Here is an 18781-nt window from a genome sequence, read left to right on the forward strand (position 1 = left end):
AAAAAAAAAAAAGTCCCCTGAGAAGAGAAGCTATTGGAAATGAGAACAATTAAATCAAACTTATTTAGACCCATGTCAGGGTGAATTTGTTCCAGTGAATATTAACCAGGTAATGGAAGAAACAGAAGATTGTCAGGGATGGATACAAAATTAATCATTTTTTGCCCTTCTGGAAAAAGGGAAGGAATTTATTTAATCAGGAAGCGTGCTAAATATTTTGTTAAATCCTGACAAACTGGATGCAGAAGAGTAACGAATGAAAGCATTGTTTCAAAGAGAAGTATTAATGTGTAAACAGTATATTTCCTTTGCAAACTCAAAATTTCCAAACACAAAATCCTGTACATTTTAGATTAAAGATAAGTAAATAAATAGTTAATCACAAACTACTTTAATTATTTGAAAATGCTTTTTTTTTTCCTTTCCTTCCTTTTCCTTCCTTCCTTCCTCCTTTTCTTTCTTTTTCTTTCTTTCTTTCTTTCTTTCTTTCTTTCTTTCTTTCTTTCTTTCTTTCTTTCTTTCTTTCTTTCTTTCTTTCTTTCTTTCTTTCTCTCTTCTCTTCTATTCTCTTATCTTATCTTCTCTTCTCTTCTCTTCTCTTCTCTTCTCTTCTCTTCTCTTTTTTCTTTTCTTTTCTTTTCTTTTCTTTTCTTTTCTTTTCTTTTCTTTTCTTTTCTTTTCTTTTCTTTTCTTTTCTTTTCTTTTCTTTTCTTTTCTTTTCTTTTCTTTTTAATATGCCTTGCAAAAATGGGTGATCTGTAGATAGTAATTTTTATATCTTCTTTAACATCTGTTTTAATACACGAGGAAAAGAGAGCACATTAACCCAGCTTAACAGGCAGCTCTGGGAGCAGTGACAACAGAAAAATCCACCTGAAGCAGGTAAGGATTTTGATGTTCTGTATATATGAAGCTCATGTTGATTTGGAGTCACAAGAAGAGCTACTAAAAACTTGTATAGAAGAAAATATTACTTTTTTAAAAAGAGTATTTCTGTATAAAACTCTTACATAGCAAATTAAGTTCTTTTATCCCTACCTAATTGAAATTCCATTTTAGCAAAGCAAAAACTGAAACATAAACTATTGATAATTTATCTTTTTGATAAATTCAAGGATGCTCTGCTTCAATACAGTGTAGTGGTTTTCTTTAGGCTTTGGGATATGTCAAGACTTACACAAACATGAGAACTGAAAACTGAAAATTATTATATTCAATAAATCTCTCTACAAAACAAAATAAAAAGCAATCTAGGAATTCAGCCTTTCTGTATTTCTGTACTTCTGTTTGAGCTTCCTGCTGTGACTACAGCTTCAAGGAGTTTGTCTTCAGTGTAAACTTAAGTTATAATTTCAAGGGATACCCTTCATCTCTATCTTGTTTACAAGACAGAAGCTTGTAGCACCCTTTTGGCATGATTTACCAGTTAGAAAAAGACAGCTCATACCTGCTAAGATCTTGCCACACAAATTTAACAAGTTTTCTGTTTCTTAGCATCTACTACATGCTCATAAAGCCCTTCCTGCAAGTAGGTGGAAATGAATATGCAGAGCTGTACATGTAATTGCTCTACTCATTGTGCTGTTACATGTTGTGTTCAGACAGTCCACCCAGAAACAGTTATCAGAGCATCAGAAGACACCCTCTTCTCAAGATCAAGTTCTTTGCTATTTACTACACATCCAGACACTACTACTCTCATTGTTCAGTTTTAAGACAGTGTCTCCTCTCTTCATGTATTTCTGTTTGAAATCATTCAGATGTCTGGCTACTGGTGAAATTGCTTAAACTGAGTTTACAAAGGCAAATGAGAAGCACTTACAAGCTATTTCTCTTTACATTGCCTGTAGGAATATTAGAGATAGGAAGGGTTGCTCCTTACTACTTGAGTGGGTGACATCTTCAATGCCTCAGATTGTTCTGCAGACATTACATCTGCGGGGTCGCTAACATTTGACTGCTGCTCTAATATGGAAACAACTGTTCAAGTTTTAGCTTACCCTGGGCATAAAAAAAAAAAAAAAAAAAAAAAAAAAAAAAAGACCAATTGAGTACAAACAACCCTAAGACTGCTTTGAATGCCAGCCCAATAACAATGATCTGCATGCTATTTTTAACTAGTAAAACACATTTTGGGGGGGTGGACTTTGGGGATGGATGAGGGGCTAGACGGTTTTGAATACTTATTAGCAACTTAAAACTGACATGCTACAGATGACATAGTTCTGTACTATAGACACAATCCAAGTCTTGTAATACAATGACAATTCTGTTCATGGACACCTCTGTACTAAGAATGGTGCATTCAGTGTAACAAAATTAAAATAATGTTATAATTATTGATAGATTTACCTGTGCATTTGAGGATTTTCTGAATTAAAGCCACGTCGTGTGTTAATTTCTGTATTTTTGACATAAATACTTTTTTATCTTTTGTTTTAAACAAACAAATTGCACAAAAATTTTAAATTGCACAAAAGTGCAATTTAGGAATATACACACACCTATATAAAACAAGACATAAAACAAGAAAAAATAAATTAATCTACCACATTCAATATCACACATTTTATTTGAGTTTAATGTATTTTTCAATACATATATTTGTAGCTATTCAGATTTAACACAAAACATTAATTCATGTTAAATTGAGGTTATAATCTCACATATTATTTCAACTGATATCTTTAAAGATATCAAACTTTTGACTTGTGCTTATGCAAACCTGTAGCTCGTCTTCTCACTACAAAAACCCTGAGGTCTCAAATTTAGCTTTCAGTGTAACATGTGGCCTTGCAGTTACTTTATATCCTGCTGCTTGTCACTTTTGCTGTGCATCATGTAAAGCAATTTCTTTGTTTTTATTTTTCTGTTGATGATTTATATATATATGTATTTATTTTTAGTGACAGTTTTCTCAGTTTTTGGGGTCTTATATTTTCTCTGTCAAACTCCTTCTCTCTTTAGAGATTTTTTTATTATTATTAAGAAGAATATTTGTGTTTCATTAATCACACACACACACACCAAAAAAAAAAAAAAAAAAAAAAAAAAACAAAATCAAACAAAAAAAACACTTCAGTATAATCACCAGACTTTTCCTCCATCATTCTCTCTACTGTGAAATAATTTCCTCAGTCTTGTTTACTGGTGTCACTCAATGTAATGACATATTCAGTGTGTATTTATCATCTATATTTTATAATATGAGGAAAATGAAAGATTATATGGTCTATATACAATCATAGAAATAGCCTTTTGGATATCTGGGGATCAAATCCAAAGTGCTTGAGTAACACTAATACTTTAGCCTTTTTCTGTATGCTGCAAGAAAGCTAAATTTAGCTGGCAAATATGCATGTTACATGCATATACTGAAAGAAAAGGACATGTTATTGAATAAATATGTGGGCAGAAATTGTCCCTCTGCACTTCTAGTTTCTGTCATATCCTTCAGAAGATGTATGGTAGCCTTCCTGCCCCAATGGCCCTTATTTGATCTTCTAGTTTTAATTTTGTAACAAATAGATAAATTTTGTCAGGGATAGAAAACATTATAAAGCAAATCTGCTAACTGTAGCCATAAATTATTTCCAGTCCAAATAATTATTTGTTAGTTTAGAAATGAAATAGCTTTCATTAGCTTTTGTCTCTAGTTTGCCTAGAAGAATCGGATATTATTGCTCATGTTGGTTAGTGGGAGTACAAGAAACAGAAATACTTTAATCATTGTATATCTGCATTATTTGCTCTGATAAAAGAACACTCTACACATAGCTTAGTTATTAGCTCCACAGATCTCTGTGTTGTTGCTTCTTTTTCTGCTGCAGTCACCATTCATCCCAATGGCTTCAATAACCCTTTCTGCCATGGGCTCATTACTTTCTTTTCTCTGAGAGTTCTTCTCCCCTTAGTCCAACTTCAATTGAAAATATATTTCTACCTTCTAAATAAAGAGCTTGGAATGTGTTCGCTTGTCATATCTGAACTGCAGGTTACTACATCAGCATGAGCTACAGCCAACTCAAAGTCCCAGGAGCAGAACTGGTCACAGATATGGGTAAGAAAATGTTTTGAAAAGAAGACAGTGTTGTAAAATTGCAAATTTTCCAGACAAAACTGTAAATAAATACTGCATTCTTACAAAGTGTTATAACAGTAGAATCTCTCCTTCAACTGCACTTTGTAGTCTGTTGTGGTAAGAATAGCCTTGCTGAGAGTTCTGCACCTAAAGAAGAGAATGAAGAAATCACAGATAATAGTTGACAGTTGTGTTTAAGCAACACAAATATCTCTAGGTATGGGAAACAGTATTTTTAAAATCATACAATACTGTGAAAGGACTTGAAATGTTTCCAGGACTTATAAGTCCAAATGCTAACTAGAAGCAGCTGTTTACTGGCTGTACAGTACTGCTTTGTGTTATATTACGCACAGTATTTCTGTGTTATTTTGTTTACCTTATACCTTGTATGTTTATTCATTTACTGTCTTTCTTCCTGTAAGCTCTTTGAGAGAGTGAGACTTTCTTTTTTATTATGTATATAAAATGCCTAAAGCAAAAAATCCCCCAGTGCTAGTACTTCATGATTCATAACTCAAAAAATGCAGGAGACACTGAGGAACCCTGGGTTGTCCAGTCTGGAGAAGATGAGGCTGGGAGGTGGCCTCATTGCTCTCTGCAGCTTCCTGAGGAGGGGAAGTGCAGAGGAAGGCGCCAGTCTCTGCTACCTGGGAACCAATGACAGAACACATGGGAATGGCAAAAAGCTGAACCGGGGAGGTTCAGAATGGTTTAGAATGGATATTAGGAAAAATTTCCTTACTGTGAGGGTGATCAGGCATTGGAACAGGTTTCCTATTGAGGTGGTTGATGCCCCATGCCTTATCAGTGTTCAAGAGGGCATGGTGTCTATTTGGGTCATTGCTAAATAATATCCTTTTGAGGATAACTTTTGATTAGCCCTGAAGTGGTCAGGCAGTTGGACATGATGATCTTTTCAGGTCCTTTCCAACTAACTATTCTGTTCTGTTCTGTTCTGTTAATAGGGATGAATGGATGGATGATGGCAAGGAAAACAAAAGAGGAACAAGTATTCAGGGGTGTCCAAGCAGCAACCTGTGACCTGTACAGTTGAATCCATCATTTAAAACGTGAAAAGTGTTTTCATTTTGGAGAACAGAAAATCAAACTTATAGTAGAAGATGAAGCAAACAGTCTGTCCAGGCTAAATATTAGAAATGAAGGATTGAAAAGAAAGATTTGGAAAGAAATTGATTCTATTTAGTGATGGTGACAAAAATTGATGAGCAAATAAATAGACAAATAAGTAAAAATCATATGAATTAAGCAGTGAATGACCATTCTGTTTCTAATCCAAAAATAAACTGTTTTTTCTTTTTTCTTTTATTTTTTTTTTTTTTTTTTTTTTTTCTTTCTCTAGGATATCATCTATCTCTAAATCTCAAAGAAGAAAGAGGCCATTAAAGTGCTAAATTGCTATGCCTTCCTATGGCATGTGGTAATTAATAAATTGCTCTTGAAAAAGATTAAAAAAAAAAAAAAAAAAAAAAAAAAAAAAAAAAAAGGCCTAGTGCCCTAGATGTTGAAGATCAACCACAGGCAATACTGAATATTTCATAATAGAGAGAATAAGCATTGCTATGACAATAGTTCTATTTTAAAACTTCAAGTTCATAGCAATCTATGAATATTCATAATACCATTTTTGCTGCTACTCTAGGGAAATCTTTCCTGGGCAGCTCAGAATACAAATTAAACATGACAGTAAAAATAAAAAAAATAAAAAAATTAAAAAAAAAAAAATAAGGTGGCTAAGACAATTTGCTGAAGCAGTGTGTGAGAGAGAATGAAATATCAGATCATGACTATCTAGGGAAGGATGCAAACAATCTGGAAGTATTCTGTAAGTTAGAAGAATATCTTCAGAATAAAGGAGAAAGAATTTGAGGTACAATTTTTGTATAAATTCACTGACCAAGTGAACCACAGCAATAATACTAAAAATAAATCATAACAGGAGAAGTCTGGGGTTTTGCATCCTAAATATATGTACAAATTCACAGAGATATAAACATTAGTAATTCCATTAATGTTAATGCTGATGTTTTAAAATTTTCTAAATCCACAATGAAAATATTTCTCCATCAGTTTTATAAAGCTTGGATTCTACATTATGGAATATTTTTAGAGTGGAAATGGTGTCCCATAGACCAAATATTTTACTCTAATCCTTGAGTCCAACTTTTTTTCCATTCTATTTTTCAAAAAGAAGGTCAATAATAATAGGAAAACTGATAATATGGCTATTTAGTGATATTGGTAGTCAAGCTGCCAGTTGTGAGGTATGTGAGAAACATAAGAACCATACATTTGGGCATCCACTCAGTCTAATTTCTGACAATTTTCTACTTTCAGCAGAAGAGTAAAACAATGGGGAAATCTGTAACGGAACAAGAGAGTTTGTACATGAAGTTCTACCTCATGTGGCGCAGAGCATAAAAGCCAGTTTATGCAAAGCACAAACCTAAGCTAATGCCAAGGGTACCTCATCTAGACTGGAAATAGCAAAGTGACATCAGTACCAGTCAGGCTGGAGGAAGGGTAACAATGACTAACTGAGGTGCAATGTCATGCTGAGATCCCCTCACAGCACAGGACCAGGCAGGATTACCAGCTTGTTCACTGACATCTTAGACAGCTTGGTATCTTCACATTGTGTAGACAACCCTTTAGAGACCAGAGAACAACAGAAAGAACAACAACAAATGTGATTTTTAGTAATCTACATGCTTATTTTCCAGACTAGTTTCCAAAATAAAACATGTAAACTTAAAGAGGTAAAGGAGGATGGAGGCCTATGTGGTAGTCTCCTAAGTCCTTGATGTCAGTGCAAAGACTCAATTAGAAGCAATGTTTAAGCAGGAGTTAAAATGGAAGACTTATTTCAAACATCAGGGAAGATCAAGAACAACATGTAACCTACTGGAGATGAAGATTGACCTAATATTGTAAAAGAGTCTCTGGATACAAAATTATCCTAAAAAGAGCAGTTGGCTCTCTGAAGCAGAATTAAAAAGAGGATTTTAAAAACCTGGCAGGCAGTAACTACTGTAGTACTTGATTATCAGGAAAAATTCCTCAGGGATCAAAGTGCTTACAAATGAAATTAGTTATTTTTCATTCTGATGGTCACGTAATATGTTTAAATTTACTGTAAAGAACATATTGCCATGCAGTGGCAATCACTGAATTCTCTAGTCACCAAGTATATCATATCATATTGAATGCACTTTATTTTCAGATCATGAAGAAAATGGCTAAATATATTCCAGATGTCTGACTTTATAAGGCTTTATGAAAAACACCCAGCAATGTTCTTCATCCTGGTACTTTTGAAAAACTGGACTGGTATGAACCTAATGTTCAGTAACTCCATTTGCTCAGATATGATGTCTATAAAGAAGAAAGTGATGATTCTGTGCACATTGGAAATATCAGGAATAAACCATATGGCCCGTTCTCCAACGTTTTCACAAGGCAAGGGTACATAAAGGTACATTGGAAAGCAATATCCAACTTTGAATTATAAACTAGACTTCACTAAACCATGCTAGAAACCCTAAGCCTTTAGAATTGGTCAAACCTGTGAATAGCTCATCACTGCCTTAGTTCTGATATCGGCTTGATGACATTTAGGGCCTAAACCTAAAAGTAGCCATGTATTTGTATTTATTGTTCTGTCTAAGAAAAGCAAAATTGATTGTATGGTACTGTGCAGAATTGAGCAAGTCATTCTAGTGTGTTTTGCTTTTATGTGTGCCCAACAAGACCATAGTACTGGCCAAATATTTATAAAACATATAATAGCTTTTAAATAATTTGGGGGAAGCTTATTAAAACTTTGAAGGAAGAAAATACGCCACAACTACCTATTTAACGTTATGGTGTTCATGGCTGGACACTACAGTTGTTAAAAGGGAGAATATTAACCATTTAGACTGGGATGCTATCACCAGTTAATCTAAATGGGTATTAATTGCTCTTTCAAATTCAGCAATGCTAAGTGACAGTCTATTCTACAAAAATTTTAGCAGTGCTACCAACGTGATACATAAATTGCCTAAGCATGTTGAATGCCATCTTAGGTGCTATGGACTACCCTGTCTGGCCTCAAGTAGCCTATTCTGAAGGGCATACATGACCATCATTCTGAGATAGATTATCTACCTCACAGAGAGTGTCCTGTGGCACTTGGCATTTCTGCTCTTGACACTTCCATTCTGTTCTGTTGAGTATAAACTTTGTACTTAATACCAAATGAGTTATTTGGGAAGCCTTTTCCCCACTAGTGTACACACTCTCTTTAACCCAAATGTCATCATCTTCAACTGAAGTTTGTATAACCTATATCACTGTCAAATTTGGTTGAAAATTAGTGGAAGGTAAGTTTAAAAATAATAATAATAATAAATAAATAAATAAATAAATAAATAAGTGTGATTCCATCAGTTAATTTCTTTAAGAAACCTAATTAACATATAACTACTTTTTTTTTTTTTTTTTTTCATTTTTTATCTTCCCCACATCAGCAATCTCATTCTCCGGTGCTGTAGAAGAGAAGGTAGAGGCCTACTGTTTTTTTCACAGATAAGCTGAGAAACTGAAACGGGTAATTTCATTTCTCACTGGCTGCAGCTATACATATGTTGAATATAGGTATCTGCATTTTTGGCTTCTTACCTCTTGAATACATATTGCAACAAATTAGACCAGGGGATGTCATATTCACATGGAGTTGGGGACTGTTCTCTTGCAGGGCTACAGCAATGGAAAGGTTTTGCTACACCACTGTCCTAGGACGATATTTGAGAAAACAGCATATAACAGACAATAATTGAGTTGCAAAAATACCATGTCTAATTTCAAAAAAAAAAAAAAAAAGTATTTGGGAAATGCCAGTAACATGTAGTTTTTCAAATCTTAATTTGATTGTTTTGCCTAAAGCCTTTAAAACTTATTTTGACTTAGACATGAGTTTGGACTCTTTTTACAAATGGTCTCATTCCTGGATGTAAATCTAACCTCAGTGACATCCATTCTCTAGGAGAATTCATTCAGCTTCAGCGAAATGAATGCGAAGAAAGGAATCACTAACTGGGTTTTCAAACTGTATAGGAAATGGGTCATGCAAATTCTAGCTTTTCACCAGCTAAAGATTGATTGAATAGAAAAAGAAAAGGTTATGACAATATGGCTGTAATAATTTAAAAAGCTTCAGAAGTCTTTCAGATTTTTTTCATTATGACCATTATGGTGTTGCACTCTCTAAAAGCATATTTGTCTTAACAAAAAGGAAAGATTTTGTTGTAAGTCAGGGGATGAGATTTTTTTTTTTTTTTTTTTTAATTCCATGAGCAATAAGACAAATAAAGACAGTCTTTTTCATTTCCTCTGCAAAGATAAAACTGAGATAGTGTCCCCCAAGGCATTTTGAAGAAATAGAGACAGAAATTTAGGCCAAAGTATTGTCAGGTTACAAAGCAAGATAGAAGGCAATGTAGAATCATCTTTTGGTTAAAATTATCTGCTGACCTGGATATTGTTAAATGGGATTTGATAGCTGAAGGTGACTGACTATTGCTATTGTGTGTTAGTGGTTGCATAATTCTGTGAATTAAATATTCTGTAAGACTTGTTTTTTTCATGTCATGATGAGAGAATTTAGCAAATTTATGACATTCAAGTGGTCATAAAAGATTAAAACTGAATCAGTAAAGCCAGGGTGACTTCGTATAGTACAGGATTTTGAGATGCAAGATAAGAATCATGGAACTGTAGAAAAATTGGTTGGAAGGTATCTCTAGAAGACATCTAGCCCAGCTGCCTATTTAGAGGCAAACTACTACAGTATATCTGTCTGGGATGGAGTTAACTTTCCTCAGAGCAGCCCACATAATGCTGTACTTCACATTTGTAACTTAAGCAGTGTTGACAATACACCAATGTTTACACTATTGCTGAAAAGCACTCACACAATATTAATGCTTTCAGTCCAAAACCCTACTCTGGCCAACGGCATGTAGGCTAGGGGTGGGCAAAATGTTGGGAAGGGACAGAACCAGGACAGCTGACTTAAACTGACAAAAGGGATTTTCCATACCATATGGATTCATAATCTGCAATAAAAGCTAGGTGAAAGGAAGAGAGGTCTGGGACACTCATGATTTATGATGTTTGTATTCTGAAGCAAATGTTGCACGTACTGAGCCCTTGCTTCCTAGGAAGTGGCTGAACATTCTCATTGGGAAGTAGTGAACAAATTCCTCTTTTTACTTTGCTTCCATGCACAGCTTTCTCTTTTCTTACTATATTGTCTTTATCTCAACTCATAAGGTTTTCTTCCCCTGTCCTATTGAGAAGTGGGAGTAGGAGAGCAACTGGGTGGGTATCTGGCAGCCAGCCAAGGTCAGCCTACAACTACAACCAACACTAGATCAGATCAGCCCTGGCTTTGCTACCCATGGAATGAAAACCTCTGTGCATGAAGTTTTCATTATCCCTATTAGTATCATAGTATCATAGAATCATAAGATTGGAAAAGACCTCCAAGATCATCTGTTTCAGCCATCATCTACCAATGTCACCCACTAAACTATGTCCTTAAGTACCATGTCTAACCTTTCGTTGAACACCCCCAGGGATGGTGATTCCACCACCTCCCTGGGCAACCTATTCCAATGCCTGACCACTCTTTCTGAGAAGAAAGGTCTCCTAATTTCTAACCTAAACCTCCCCTGGTGCAACTTGAGGCCATTCTCTCTAGTCCTATCATTGCTTACCTGTGAGAAGAGGCTGACCCCCAGCTGACCACACCTTCCTTTCAGTTAGTTGTAGAGAGCAACCAGGTCTCCCCTGAGCCTCCTCTTCTCCAGCCTAAACAACCCCACTTCCCTCAGCCACTCCTCATAGGACTTCCAGGGCATTACAGGCCCTTCATGAGCTTCGTAGCCCTTCTTTGGATACATTCCAGGCTCTCAATGTCCTTCTTGTATTGAGGGGCCCAAAGCTGAACACAGTACTCGAGGTGTGGCCTCACCAGAGCAGAGTACAGGGGAACAAACACCTCCCTGGTCCTGTTGGCTACACTATTCTTGATACAAGCCTGGATGCCGTTGGCCTTCTTGACCACCTGGGCACACTGCTGGCTGATGTTCAGGATCAAGCAACACCCCCAGATTCTTTTCCTGTGCACTACTTTCCAACCACTGTGCCACCCCAAGCCTGTAGCTTTGCATGGGATTGTTGTGGCCAAAGTGCAGGACCTGGTACTTGCTGAACCTCGACCAGTTGAACCTCAACAAGTTGAACCTCAACCTCAAAGGGATATTGAACCTCATCCCATTGGCCTCTGCCCATCCTGTTGAGTTCCATCTGCAGAGCCTTCCTACCTTCCAGCAGATCAACACTTCCCCCTAGCTTGGTGTCATCTTCAGACTTACTGAGGGTGCACTCAATTTCCTCATCCAAGTCATCAATAAAAATGTTAAAGAGGATGGGCCCCAACATCAACCCCTGGGGAACACCACTGGTGACCGGTCGCCAGCTGGATTTCACTCCATTCACCTCTCTAGGCCTGGCTGTCCAGCCAGTTTTTAACCCAGCAGAGTGTGTACCTGTCCAAGCCATGGGCTGCCAGCTTCTCCAGGAGAATACTATGGAAGACCGTGTCAAAGGCCTTGCTGAAGTCTAGGTAAACTACATCAACAGGCTTTCCTTTATCCACTAGGTGGGTCACCTGGTCACAGAAGGCGATGAGGTTGGTCAGGCAGGACTTGCCTTTCATGAACCCATGCTGACTGAGCCTGATTCCCCCCATTGTCCCTCATATGCTGTATGATTGCATTCAAGATGACCTGTTCCATCACCTTTCTTGGCACCGAGGTCAGGCTGACAGGCTTGTAGTTCCCTGGGTCCTCCTTATTCCTGGGCTACACTAATCTTCTCCAAATTTTCTTCTTCCTGACATACAACCTAGACCTTCAAGACAAAAAATGTGGGCATTTTCCTTTGTTTTATTGTCTGCTACTACTGTGGAATAATTGCTGGAGGTTACTTATTGAGACTAAATGTATGTCTACACCTTAAGAGAAAGTAGAACATCAGTGAAACTTCCAGGGTGGGATGTGGCAGATATTCAAGGAATCTGTTCCATTACAGTCCCCTTGGCAACATAACCTGTAGCCTTAGATATTGGCAACACAAGGGGAGCTTGGTGTTCTGCCTCTGAGAAATAACACAGAGTGTGTAGCAGCATGAAGAAACCACAATCTCTGTGATATCACCGCAGGGGTGGGGAACATGATAGTACTATGGAACTTATAGACTGTATGTCCAGCCCTGAGCCAAACCGATTAAAAATAAATAAATAAATAAATAAATAAATAAATAAATAAATAAATAAATAAATAAAAAGTGAACTTTGGGTGAACTTGGCTCATTATAATTTCATTATAATGCCAAAACACACACCTCCAAAGGCTACCCACCTTCTAGGTGTGACCACCCCTCACTGAGCATGTGCTCTGAATTTCTATGAACCTATACCTTTAATGCAAGAGCAAGAAAATTGGATTAACTTCTCCTTTTAACTGTGCACCAGTGAAGTCAAAAAGTACAGCTTATATAGAGATATAATTCAGAGCACAATTTAAACTATTCTGTGAAGGAAACAGACAAGCAAAAAACTGTAGTGTCAACAGGTCTCATGAGAACAGAACAGACCTTGACTGTCTTTATCAAGCAAATAAACCAGACTCTCAGGTTAATCTTCAGCATCTTCATCCTCTATTCAAGAAAGTTTGTCATAATAATAAACTGAAGTATTTACATTCTTGTTTGTTTTTCTGGTGTTACTGAATCTTCTTCATTCTGAACCCTACATTATTGATATCAATGAACATCTTTTCACATACTTCTTCGAGGTAAATGACAGTTTTCTTAAAAGAAAGCTCTTCTTTTCATATGGTCAAATATATCTTTAAAAAGGTAGTAAGTACTGTATTGTTAAGAGATGAAGTGACTGTACAGTGTTTCTTGTTTGTTTGTTTGTTTTTTGTTAGAAAGTAGTATCTGATTGCCTACAAATATTTAAAAAGATGTCCAAACATAGGAGTCTTGACCATGAACCGTGAAAAGAATAAACTTTATCAAAAGGCTGCTCTGCAGTCTCTGATTACTACACCTGTGTTTGCTTGTGCAGAAGCTTTCTTGCCTTACAAACACTGACATCTCTGTTGGAAGTAATTGCTCCCCTGAGCTTGTCAACAGCTTTTAGAAACAAGAAGCTCTGGGGATACAATCCTCCTGGTGCCTCTGAAATAAAAAGTTTCACTATGAGCTTCTCTTTCTTAAAGAGATCAGGAGCTTTTTAAAGATTATTTTTTTTCTCCCCCTCTTAAAGTTGTAACTCTTTGTTCTGTCTACAATTTAGGTAAGGGAATGCATAGGCAATCTATAAAAGCATGTCTGCCAGCATGAGCTGTCACAGCTGCTTCATGAGCTCATCTGGCACAGCACATGTTTGGGAGGCCTAGGGACAAACCACAGCTCCAGTCCCATTTAATGTACTGTACTAATTGTCATGTAGCTCTCTTAATTAAAGGAAGTCTGCACCAAATCCACCCAATTGTACATGTACAATTGATGTCAGCTGAAGCTAAGTTTATTTATACTCTCTTTTTATTATTATATGCTTAAGTGGGGTCTTGACTGGAGACAGCTATAGACTAAACCATGAAGTCCTCTCATTCCTAAAGAATCAGGAATGTGGTTCTGTGGGTCACCTCATAAAGAGGGACACATAGTCACATATAGTCATTAGCTTTCTTTATCAGTATCAATTTGTGTTATATCAGTAAGCACTCAGTGTCCACTGGGGTAGGAAATAAGAGCCTTCAGTTATTATATTACATAGCAAAAAGCTGTGCTGATATTGCTAAGTCATAAAACAGACATGATCATTTTACTGAAAAGTGCATGTATTTGAGCTAACAAAGGTCAAGGGACTCGCTATTAGGGACTACCTGATGTCCAATAAACCTTTACTGAAGGGAGCTTAGTGCTGGGGACTTTATGTACAGGCCTGTCAGTTGTATTGAATTAAAACTTAAAGGTTTGAGACATACATTTTTTTCTGAGCTAGAACTGATCCAACAAAATTCATTTCACTTCATACCATAATTCAGCTCTAATTTGTATCTCCACAGTTTAAAGATTGGTGCTCACAGCAGGTAAGTAGGTGAGAACATTTTCAAAAGTACTGCTATTTATTTATTTATTTTTAATTTATTTATTGTTGTGCTCCTATTTTTTCATAAAAGTAACAATAATTTTATTTATTTATTTTTTATTATCAGATATTTTGCATTGCTTAAATTTAATGTGTCAATGATTGTATGGTTTATAGTTATATGAACTACTTATTTAATGAGTAGCTTCATTACTTCACTTTTTTTCCCTTGGATAAATGTTTAACTTGCTGCCAAGTTTTACTGAAACATTTCACTTTTTCTTTTTTGGGGGGGGGGGGTAAGAAATAAATAAAAGATCCTAAAATACATTAGGATGTTACTTCTCATGTTATTTCTGAAAACTTCTATGAATGATTTGCCTATACCTTTATCTTTTAGTAATACTTCTGATATAAGAAAAATAATTAAAAGATGTTATCACATTGTGTTAACAGACATGGTATAAGTCTTTTTCCTTAACTTTTGAAAGACTCTTAGATGGTACATTAAGTTTTCTTTTGTTTCACACATGGGGTATTGCAACAAACTCAAAGCCACATTGCAGTCATCACATAGTATCACCTCAAAACATCCATGTATCTGCTGAAGTACAATTGAAATCTACTTTCACAAATACCATGAAAGAACTTGCCTGAAAATAAACAAAGTATGGATAATTATGAGTATTTTCTGTATTTTACATGAACACAAAACTTTCCAAAAAATCCATGAGCACATCCTGATTACTGTCCCTTCTGTTTTCTCAAATTTGGTATCCTAATGTCAAGCAATCTAAAAATGACATCTTCCTATAAAAGCTGTCATCAAGAAAATCTGTGCTATTTTTCTTTAAAAGGTATATCAGTGTAAACTTTAAATCAAGCCTTTGGTCCTTCAACCCAGAAAGTTATTTATGCTTCATTTGGGTTTCTAAATTTAGTATGTTTGCTATGGCTAATCACTTCTCAAAATCTTTATATGATATTTTTACTAGAATCACAGAATCATATTATATTCTAATTTGGAAGGGACCCTAAAAAGATCATGGAGCCCAACTTGTGTCTCCATGCAGTACCACCCAAAAATCAAACCATATGCATTGTCCAAGCACTTTGTGAACGCCAGCAGGCTTGGAGCTGTGACCACTGCCCTGGGGAGCCTGTTCCAGTGCCCAACCACCCTCTCAGTGAAGAACCTTTTCCTCATACCCAACTCGAACCTCTGATACAGCTTCATGCTATTCCCTTCAGTACTATCACTGGTCACCAGAGAGAGCCCCTCCGCTTCCCTCACAAGGAAGCTGCAGGTCACCATGAGGCCTCCCCTCAGCCTCCTCTTCTTTGGGCTGAACAAAACAAGTGACCTCAGCTGCTCCTCATACATATTACCCTCTAGACCCTTCACCATCTTTGTAGCCCTCCTTTGGACACTGTCTAATAGCTTTATGTCCTTCTTATATTGTGGTGCCCAAAACTGCTCACAGTGTTTGAGGCGAGGCTGCACCAGTGAAGAGCAAAGCAGGACAGACACTTCCCTTTACCAGCTAGCAATGCCATGTGATGCACCTCAGGGTATGGTTGTGTTGCCAGGAATGCTGTTGACTTATAGTCAGCTTTCTGTTGACCAGAACACTCATATCCCTTTCCATGGGGCTGCTCTTCAGCCTCTCATCCCCTAGCCTGTACATGCAGCCAAGATTTCCCCATCCTAGGTGCAGAATCCCTCACTTGTTCTTGTCAAATTTCATGTGGATAGAGATTGTCCAGCCCTTTAGATATTCAAGATCTCTCTGCAAAGCCTCTTCCACTCGAGGGAATTGTTTGACTATATAATTTGAATATTGAATATGAATATTGTTTGAATAAATATTTTTGGGAATTTTTGAAACATTAAAAGTTCTATAGTAACTAGTATCAGTTTTTCCCATGTGAATTCAGTCCTATTTCAAAAGCCAGATGTTTCAAATTTACCATATTAAAAGTTTAGTGAAGCAATGGTTGCATTCTCACACCTATTACAGTCATTGGGTAGCACAGTGGGTTAACGATATTACAGATTACTTCTGAAAATATTTTTTTTTCCTTCTTTTCACAACATGATGTGAAATCTTTTTTCTAATTAATGGGTTGCATAATATCACCATATAATTCTCTATAATACAGATGGGAAGTATTGCATTGCTATGGCATCTCAACTATGGCTGAAGACCTTCAATCTGAGGGGGAAAAAAAAAAAAAAAAAAAAGTGTGATGATGCTGTGGGGTCTATCTAGAGCAGTAAGAGCCCTGTTGACTCTCTTAAAATGCAGGAAAAATGCTGGTCTGCAGCTGCCAGTGAATTCTTTAGATGAACTTGGCATTAGGCAGTACTAACTCCTGCTTAAGCTCCTGGCAGTTTGGCAGGAAGCACTCTTCACTGAATGGTTTCTGTAAAGATGTTTTGGGGTATTTATTCCCTCAAAGGTGTGTGAGCCACTATAATATTTATGCTTGCTTTACTGGAGAGACTCTTTAAGACCTTATTTTCATCTCCAGTTAACCTCTTCCCCTGAAGACTGAGCAGTCTTCAAATTAAAAACAGAATATATTTATTAAGCACCACCTAAAGTCAGGGCTTCATTCAACAGTCTGTAAAAAGTGGGTGACTAATAAATCAATACATAAATTATTTTGGCCTAGTTGAATGACTCATTACTTTTCTAGCTGTATGGTCAAAAACAAAGTTCCATCTTTTCTGTAAGCAGAAGCCCCAGCTGCCCTAAAACCTGAAACAAAAGCTAGCCCAGAGTCACTAGGTGCTCTGCAGTGCTATTCTTTCAGCAATTTCCTCAGATTTTTTGTTTCCATAATTTAAAGATCTCATACCTTGTGAATATCCTCTCTTTTTAGTGTAGTCATTTTCATTCTTTCTCTATCTATTTTTTTCTTTTTTATTCTTTTTTTTTTTCTTCCTTTTTTTTTTTTTTTTTTTTTTTTTTTTTTTTCCCTCAAGTTTGCCTTCTGTTTTCAAATCAGGTACAGATTTGCTGATTCATCTCCCTACATTTCCCTCATCTTTCAGAGCTGATTTTAAGAGATCTATGCTGTTATCTTGCTGGCCTTCCCCAGGACTGAGTGCCTTGGGTACTTACAGGTTATTATATTTGGGTCACTCCTACTCAGCCCAATAGTTATCTAACTTTGCCAAACACGAGCTGTTTAATTAATTATCTAATTCCAGCAGGAATCTCACTACATCATACTGAATACTAAAAAAGCAAATCTGTCTTGGTGTCCGGTGTATTACCAGCCATTTGAAGCGACCACATGATTCATATTCTATAAAAATTAAAGATGTGGTAGAAAAATACTTTAGATACAATTAAGAGACTGCATATCCCTTCCCTGCTGACTATTTAATTATTAGTATTTATTTCTCTTTATCACAATTAGATATAACTTACATTCAGCTGAAATTACCTAGTTAAAAGAATAAAGAGTATCTAAAAGTTATGAAAATGTCCCAAATGATGTGGGAACAAGCAAACAGTGATAGGGAATAGACAGATCAGGATGATTATCAAAACAGCAGTGAGAACTCTGATCCTACCACACTGAGAAATGAAGAGAACAGTCTTGGAAAGAGAAGAGAAGAGAAGAGAAGAGAAGAGAAGAGAAGAGAAGAGAAGAGAAGAGAAGAGAAGAGAAGAGAAGAGAAGAGAAGAGAAGAGAAGAGAAGAGAAGAGAAGAGAAGAGAAGAGAAGAGAAGAGAAGAGAAGAGAAGAGAAGAGAAGAGAAGAGAAGAGAAGAGAAGAGAAGAGAAGAGAAGAGAAGAGAAGAGAAGAGAAGAGAAGAGAAGAGAAGAGAAGAGAAGAGAAGAGAAGAGAAGAGAAGAGAAGAAAAGAAAAGAAAAGAAAAGAAAAGAAAAGAAAAGAAAAGAAAAGAAAAGAAAAGAAAAGAAAAGAAAAGAAAAGAAAAGAAAAGAAAATGAATTGGAATGTAAATATTAGGAGGAGATTTCAAGGACTAGGAGCAGAAAACCAAACAAACTCCCTATACTCCAGATATGCAATGTTGAAAGTAAACTGGGCATTAAATTGTTTTCTTTAAATCAGACTACACAATGAAAAATTCTTGCCTGATATTTTTTACAGTCAGCATATGGGTGATGGCATAATCTTTCTTATTCTTTTTCTTATTCCCTTTTCTTATTTCATAGCTTCTAACCATCATAGATTGTACAATGAATGGCAACGTATTTCCAGAGAACCTCAAGAATTTATGGGGAAATCCAGCCAGACTAAAGTCAGCTCATGAAACAAAACAACCCTGAATTGTTTGATAAAATAACAACAGCAATACAAATTGTATCCAAGGAAAAGGTATCTGATTTCTTTAGTGGTGGCCTTATCAACCTATCATCAGCAAGCTTCCTACTGCAGGTAACTCCAACAACATCTTGGAATGGTTAGCACCACTTTCAATCCCAC

Source organism: Aythya fuligula, chromosome 1 (genome assembly GCF_009819795.1).
Source record: "Aythya fuligula isolate bAytFul2 chromosome 1, bAytFul2.pri, whole genome shotgun sequence".
Lineage (NCBI taxonomy): Eukaryota > Metazoa > Chordata > Aves > Anseriformes > Anatidae > Aythya > Aythya fuligula.